Source organism: Clinocottus analis, unplaced genomic scaffold, assembly GCF_023055335.1.
Source record: "Clinocottus analis isolate CAN_PGR_092001 unplaced genomic scaffold, fCliAna1.0.p SCAF_11, whole genome shotgun sequence".
Classification (NCBI taxonomy): domain Eukaryota; kingdom Metazoa; phylum Chordata; class Actinopteri; order Perciformes; family Cottidae; genus Clinocottus; species Clinocottus analis.
This window is the reverse complement of record NW_027175832.1, coordinates 20,480,842-20,489,264: the sequence shown is the minus strand read 5'-3', so window position 1 is coordinate 20,489,264 and position 8,423 is coordinate 20,480,842.

The window sequence follows — 8,423 nt, the reverse complement described above, 5'->3', positions numbered from 1 at the left end:
GATTAGCTCATTTATTTTTTTTAATACAAATTATTATTTCCGACCGAAACGCCGTCACGCGCCTGATTCCCCCTCCGGCCAATAAGCACGCAGGGAGCGTGTTGGCGGGCGGATTAGAAATCCCCCCCAGAGGGCAAATTCTCCCACTCGCTTATTAGAAACATGCTGCTGGTGCATTATTTATTACATGTTGTCAACAACACACTGTGTGTGTGTGTGTGTGTGTGTGTGTGTGTGTGTGTGTGTGTGTGTGTGTGTGTGTGTGTGTGTGTGTGTGTGTGTGATGTAAGAGCTAAACATTTTGGAGAAACATCTATTTGTTCAATTTTAATCACATTTCACGTCATGAAAACTTAATTTTTTTTTACATTTTTTGGACTAAAAATAAAGAATCTGATTATTTCAAAGCTTCACTTAATATGAAGATTTAATTATTGAAAATTTAAAAAAAAAGTTTTTAGGGTTTTGCTTCATTCTTTTAGAGAACGACGTACACAAGAAGGAGACGCTCTTCCTCCTCATCTTCATCTTCCTCACCTGTCAGTCGCAGCAGGAGCTTGTTGGTTTGTCAGCCTTCACCTGGCGTGGACACACACACACACACACACACACACACATACACACACACACACACACACACCTCTTGGCCAGCTGTCCAATCTGCATGTTGAACGTTGTGTGTCTGTAGTTGTGATACATGTTGAGTTATTCCTCGTGTTGCAGAGTGATGTCATGCAGCAGAGGTCAAAGGTCAAAGAGGCCGTGTGGGTCAGAACCGCTCGAGGGCTAAACTTAGAACACTGAACGTAAACATGCGTGTTCTGAAGGACCGAACGCCGCTTTTAAATGTTTGTGTTTATTTTCGATCAAAACCTTCATTCCAGCTTTAAATCCAGCAGACGAGTGTTTGTGTGCCGCCAGACGACGAGCTGAACGCTGTGAGGAGACTGCCTTAAAAGGACACAGTGAAGGGAGCGAGGAGGGGAGGAGGGAAGGAGGAGAGGAGGAAGAGAGGAAGAGAGGAAGAGAGGAGAGGTAGATGAGAAAAAAGTGTGAAACAGGATGTAAAGAGCGACACTAGAGGCAGAATGAAGAAAACCTGGAGAGAAATTTGAAATAGAGAGAGGAAGAGGAGGAAATGAAGGAGAAGTGTGTGTGTGTGTGTGTGTGTGTGCTTGTGCGTGTGCGTGTGTGTGTGTGTGAGAGAGCTTCCTGTCTGTTGTTCTACCCTCTACCTCCACTTGTAGCTGGCAAAGAAAATACTTTATTATTTATTCATTCAGCGTTTGTTGTAATTTATACCGATGGATGAAAAAACTGCAGTTCAGCAACTTGTGTGTGTGTGTGTGTCTGTGTGTGTGTGTGTGTGTGTGTGTGTGACAGGTCTGTGAGTGGTTGTTTTGCAGCAGCTGTGGTTCACACACCTGAGTGGAGCCGTGTGTTTCCAGGCAGCGTACGGAGTAAAAGTGTGTGTTCTTTTTAACTCGTATTTCTTCGGCTTTCTTCTTCACAGTATTAATAATGGCTGTTATTCAGTTGCCAGGAGGCTCGGTAGAAAACACACACACACACACACACACACACATGCAGCACCTTCAGCCTCACACGCTTTCAACTGCCCTCTCCGCCCGTCACACATTCACAGACTGACAGCCACAGATAAGAACTCTTAAAGGTCGTGTGTGTCTGTGTGTGTGTGTGTGTGTGTGTGTGTGTGTGTGTGTGTGTGTGATTGTGTGCGTGTGTCACATGGGTTTGTTCTTGGAGGTTTTTGGCTGGTTTCTGCAGAGCTCTTCTCTCCAGCTTGACAAAGAAGCTTGGCGCTGGACAGACTCGTTAGCGTTAGCATTAGCATTAGCTTAAGCTAAGTTAGAGAGCTACCTTCGGGACAGGGAGCGGTTTTTGCAATTAGACTTAATTAACATCTGCTTCCAATGAAGCCCGTGGTGACAGGACGCTTCAGTAGTGATGCTCGTGTCGTTTCTCTCCTTTGTGTCTCCTCGTCTCCTTTGTCCTACCTCCTAAAGTGTATAAAAACAAGTATATTTGTACGTCTTAGTAATTCAAACTGTTTCCCAAATGTTGGGATTGAAATTAGAACTTTGACACCAAACAAAACTGTTAAAACCTTTAATTGTGAAAGAGAACTGTGTTTAGCGAGTTGCTAACCAGCGGCTAATAGCTAATAATGATAAAATAATAAAATATTAAGAAGTCCTGCCTATTTCTATATTTTATTCAGTATGTGTGTGTCTGTGTGTCCTCACACACACTCTGGAGATCAACTAGAGCGTGAAGGAGACGGCAGGTCAGCGTGGTGCGTTCAGGAACCCTCCCGTCTGTTGCAGCGGCCGTTAGTGCTTTCTTTCAGACGCCATGAAAGATTGATGGAGGTGAAAAGCTGATGGAGGAGCAGCTGAGACCCCGAGCTCTTCAGGAGGCTGCGGGGTCCTAGAGCCGGCTGCTGGGTCCTAGAGCCGGCTGCTGGGTCCTAGAGCCGGCTGCTGGGTCCGAGAGCCGGCAGCTGGGTCCTAGAGCCGGCTGCTGGGTCCTAGAGCCGGCTGCTGGGTCCTAGAGCCGGCTGCTGGGTCCTAGTGCCGGCTGCAGGGTCCTAGTGCCGGCTGCTGGGTCCTAGAGCCGGCTGCTGGGTCCTAGAGCCGGCTGCTGGGTCAGGAGGCTTCTAAGTTAAGATAAGTTAAGATAAATGAATCCTTGATTCATTAACAATTCACTAAGTGTCGTCTCTTACATCACATGTGTATGTGTGTATATGTATGTGTGGTGTAATGTGTGTGTGTGTGTGTGTGTGTGTGTGTGTGTGTGTGTGTGTGTGTGTGTGTGTGTGTTGTAAACCTGTGGAGGTTACATGAGGACAGCGTCAGAGCTGGAGAGTCATTTTTATTCCTGTCGTGACATCAGAGGACCGTCGTCTGGCTTTCCCTCTCTTCCTTTATACGCATCAAAAGCTTATCGTCTCTCTCTCCTCTTTCCTCTCTCCTCTCTCTCTTCTTCCCTCTCTCCTTTCCTCTGTCCTCTCTCCTCGCGGTCACGGCCCGGCTGCTGTCTGCGTTGTGGACGTGACAGTCTGGCAGCACATGGTGTGAACGCTGCTGTCGGACTCGGAGGGCAGTGCACAAAAGGAAGATGGATTATCTTTGATCTCACGTATTCACGATCCTCGTCCTCGCTGAGTCGTGTCGGCATGACGTGAGTTCTCCACCAGAAACAGACGGAGGTGAGCGGACTCTTCTTCTCTGCAGCGTTGTAGAAACAATCTGTCTGAGGACGTTGGTTCATGAGTCTGGCAGCAGACGTTCCTCTAACGGTTCCTCTAGTCCAGACGTTCCTTTAGTCCTGACGTTCCTCTAACAGTTCCTCTAGTCCCGGCGTTCCTCAAATAGTTCTTCTAGTCCCGACGTTCCTCTAACAGGTCCTCTAGCCCTGACGTTCCTCTAGTCCTGACGTTCCTCTAACAGTTCCTCTAGTCCCGACGTTCCTTTAATAGTTCCTCTAGTCCTGACGTTCCTCTAGTCCCAACGTTCCTTTAATAGTTCCTCTAGTCCTGACGTTCCTCTAGTCCTGACGTTCCTTTAACAGTTCCTCTAGTCCCAACGTTCCTTTAACAGTTCCTCTAGTCCTGACGTTCCTCTAACAGTTCCTCTAGTCCCGACGTTCCTTTGATAGTTCCTCTAGTCCCGACGTTCCTTTAACAGTTCCTCTAGTCCCGACGTTCCTCTAACAGTTCCTCTAGTCCCGACGTTCCTTTAACAGTTCTTCTAGTCCCGACGTTCCTTTAACAGTTCCTCTAGTCCCGACGTTCCTCTAACAGTTCCTCTAGTCCTGACGTTCCTCTAATAGTTCCTCTAGTCCCGACGTTCCTTTAATAGTTCGAGTCCCAGCGTTCCTTTACAGTTCCTCTATTCCCGGCGTTCCTTCAGCACGGATCGCTTCCCTCCCCCTGAGACCTGTGATGAACTTGGGACTTGAGCTGAGCGCCGGCGGGGGAGGGGGTCGACCCCCTCGGGGTCCGGTTCCAGATATGTGTGGAGGGCAGGGAACGCCGTCGTGGTGCCGAACATCCGGCTCTTCAAGAAGTGAGCGCGGCGGTCGCCTCGCTGCCTCCAGGAGCAGTGAACGGTTTCCAGATAAAGACTTTCAGATCGAATCCCATTCCCAAAACACAATTTTCATCCGAGTGAAATGATCCGAGAGCCGAACGAGGAAGCTGGAGGGAGTGAAACTGCAAAGTGACGACGACGCTGAAGCACGGAGACAACGACCCGATGAAGACAGAAGAAATGACCTCATGTGAAGAGCAACAACACAAACAGAAGACAAAGAACCCATTGAACAATGCTCAGCCACACGTTGTCGTTGTTGTCGTCGTTGTCGTTGTTGTCGTCGTCCTGGAGGTTGTGTACTGCTTCCCCTTTAAGAACAAACACATCGATCAAATGGAAACGTGAAACCAGAGCAGCTCGGATCTGATAAGAGAGCAACACAGGAACCACTGTCGTAAATCCAGCAACGATAAAAACACACACCGCCTCGAGAGCGTGTGTGTGTCTGCTGTGTGTGTCTGTGTGTGTGTGTGTGTGTGTGTGTGTGTGTGTGTGTGTGTGTGTGAATCTAAAACAGGCCTCTTGTTAGTCCTCGTCTGAACCGCAGGACGTCAAAATACAGTTTTCAGCAGTGAAATGAGAGGCTGCACCGTCACTTTAAATCATCCGCCTCCCTGTGGGATTGTGGGAATTGTAGGCTACTGTTAAAGTTGTGTGCGTGTGTGTGCGCGTGTGTGTGTGCGTGCGTGTGTGTGTGTGTGCATGTGTGTGTGTGTGCAGGATATCTGCGTCCTGACTGGGTCGGCTTCTCAGTTCCCTTCTGCCTTTTTTTTCCGACATCCTGTTTTCATACATATGTAACACACACACACACACACACACACACACACACACACACACACACACACACACACACACACACCTGACTTCATCAAACAACATTCAAACAGACAAAAAGTTACAACAAAGCGCTTTAATGTTTTTTTGATTCTGGCGCCCCCTGTGGACAAAAGTGGAAATGTTTCTTTCCCGACACACCAGATTCCCTTTAGAAAACCTCTCTCTCTCTCTCTCTCTCTCTCTCTCTCTCTCTCTCTCTCTCTCTCTCTCTCTCTCTCTCTCTCTCTCTCTCTCTCCTCTTTCTCTCTCTCTCTCTCTCTCTCTTGTTTCTTTTCTTCGCTTCGATCGATCATTGTTTTTGTATGAAATAGCATTAAATGAGTTGTTAAGGTGGTGGAGTCGGTGTGTGTGTGTGTGTGTGTGTGTGTGTGTGTGTGTGTGTGTGTGTGTTTGCTGCATCATCTCTCTCTCCAGTGAATTCATTAGTGTTGTAACTTGATCCTCAACTATGAAGCAGCGGTTTATCTCTTATACAAATACTGTAAATAATATCTGACAAGTGTGGCGGAGCCTTCCTCTCTTCCTCTTCCTCCTCTCCTCCTTTTCCCCGTGATTCTCTCCATCTCTCGGTGCAGCAGAGGCTCATGGGAGCAGCCCCCCCCCCCCCCCTCATCCTCTCACCCCCCACCTCCTCCTGAGCGACCCTGAAATGAAGAAAAACAGAAATCTTGACAGACACAGTTTTTATTTCTCTCTCTCTCTCTCTCTCTCTCGTCCTCTCTCTCTCTCTCTCTCTCTCTCTCTCTCTCTCTCTCTCTCTCTCTCTCTCTCTCTCTCTCTGCCCCCCCCCCACCCCCCCCCTCCCTCTTTCAGAGGGTGAGAGAAAGAGTGTGCGGCGTATAAACACACACTCAGCAGGGAGTGTGTGGGGGAGATGGGGGAGAGGAGCCTCCCGGGCATTTTACTCATGTAGAGAATGTAATGAAATCCGAGCTGCTCGTCTTCCTCCTCTGCTTCATTGCGCACCACACACACACACACACACACACACACACACACACACACACACACACACACACACACACACACACACACACACGTGAAGAGGAAATCCTGCACAGAGGATGGAAGCTCTGCTGAAATGATGATGATGATGATGATTTATAACAATATTGTGTTTTAAGTGTCTGTGGGACAGAAAGGGTTAAAAAAAGAAGATCATTTTAAGCTCAACACACACACACACACACACACACACACACACACACACACACACACACACACACACACACACACACACTCTTTTGGGTTTAGTATCTTCCCAGAGCACATATTTACTCTACTGTTCTCTCCTGAGCAGTAGAGTTACAAGTAGTAGCATAGACTTCTATACAACCAGAGGAGTCGCCCCCTGGTGGTCAGGAGAGAGAATGCAGCTTTAACACATGATCCATAGACTTCTATACAACCAGAGGAGTCGCCCCCTGGTGGTCAGGAGAGAGAATGCAGCTTTAACACATGAAGCATAGACTTCTATACAACCAGAGGAGTCGCCCCCTGGTGGTCAGGAGAGAGAATGCAGCTTTAACACATGAAGCATAGACTTCTATACAACCAGAGGAGTCGCCCCCTGGTGGTCAGGAGAGAGAATGCAGCTTTAACACATGAAGCATAGACTTCTATACAACCAGACAACAATTTGTGGAGTTGTTCACGTTGACAGCTCCATCTTCATCTTCATCAGCACGTTATTCATTTTGATCACAGTCACTGACATAAACACACAGACACCGAGGAGGAGGAGGAGGGGGGAGGAAGAGGAGGAAGAGGAGGAAGAGGAGGAGAGCTGAAAGCATCAAATCCACAGATGATGTTGCTTTACTTTTTTTAAGTGAGACGAATCCTCAGCGTGGAGGTTCATGGATCTAATGGCTCGTCTAAATGTAAATGAGCTGTCTGTCTGACAGCAAACACACGAGACCACGAGGACACTCTGGGTCAGACTCGTGTGTGTGTGTGTGTGTGTGTGTGTGTGTGTGTGTGTGTGTGTGTGTGTGTGTGTGTGTGTGTGTGTGTGTGTGTGTGTGGCAGGGGGGGATTAGCCATATTAGCCATGTAAGATACACACATGTGGCCGGCACAGATGCTGTGGAAACTCAATCTGTACAGTCGGAACGATTTGGATCACCAGAGGTGGTTAAGCACCAGCTGTGTGTGTGTGTGTGTGTGTGTGTGTGTGTGTGTGTGTGTGTGTGTGTGTGTGTGAGGCCTGCTGGTGTAACTAAGTCATAGTGGGGCTTCTGCTGTGTCTCTTTGTCTCTTCATAGTCATGTCTCTTTGTAGCAATTTGTGTCTCTTTGTAGTCATGTTGTGTGTCTTTGTGGTCATGTTATGTGTCTTTGTGGTCGTGTTGTGTGTCTTTGTGGTCGTGTTGTGTCTCTCTGTGTCCCATCCTGGATGCAATGTGCAAACATTTTGTGGTGAAGCCCCTCCTGACCACTAAATAAACCAACATTATCAAATCCACTGATACGTTAAGAAGTCTGTTTTCAATGTGCAGAGGACACATTTCAGGACACATTTCAGGACACATTTCAGGACACATTTCAGGACACATTTCAGGACACATTTCAGGACATACTTCAGGTCGTAGGTCGTTTAGCTTCTTTCGGGTTTGCCCTCCGGCCCAGCGGGGCAGCTGGTTCTGGGTTCCTGTGGTCGCGTCGGGTCGTTCTTTAGCTCCTTTAACGCCCTCAGATCTCACATTTCCTCTGGCCACACATCTGCTCTGAGCTTGAAGGAAATGAGTGTTTTTCTTTGGTAGCTCCAGCTTTGCAGGGGGATAACACAGGGCGAAGTGTGTGGGGAGTCACAGCGATAGTTCCATGTTTTCCTCAATGCCATTGTGATTTCTGTTTATGAGAGAATTACAGTCTGAGAGAGAAAAATAGAAAATGTTCCACTGAGGTGGAATGATGGAGGACTCGTTATGTTGTGGTGAGGACTGGAACACAACGTCTCTTTAAACACAAGTTCACAGGAGAAAAGTCAGTTTGACTTCTCAGCCGTCCTGTTACGCAACACAACCGCCTCACAAATGACAGGAAAAGATGTCCAACGTGTCCTTCAGTTGTGTTTAAAAGAAGCTCCGCCTCTTTTCCTTGTCTTTCTGTGTCTTTTGGGAGTCGCTTTGCATCTTGTGTCGCTTTGTGGTCATTTAATGTCTTTTTGTAGTCATGTTGTGTAGCTTTGTAGCCATGTTGTGTAGCTTTGTAGCCATGTTGTGCCCCTTTTTAATAGTCATTGATAGTCTATACCTCTTTGTAGTAATTTTGTGGCAATATTTGTCTCTTTGCAGTCATGGTGTGTCTCTTTATAGTCATGTTGTGTGTCTTTATAGTCATGTTGTGTGTCTTTATAGTCATGTTGTGAGTCTTTATAGTCGTGCTGTGTCTCTTTGTGGTGTTTTTTATGTCTCTTTGTCTCTGCTTCCTGGTTGATAAGTTTAATTTTCAGGGACAT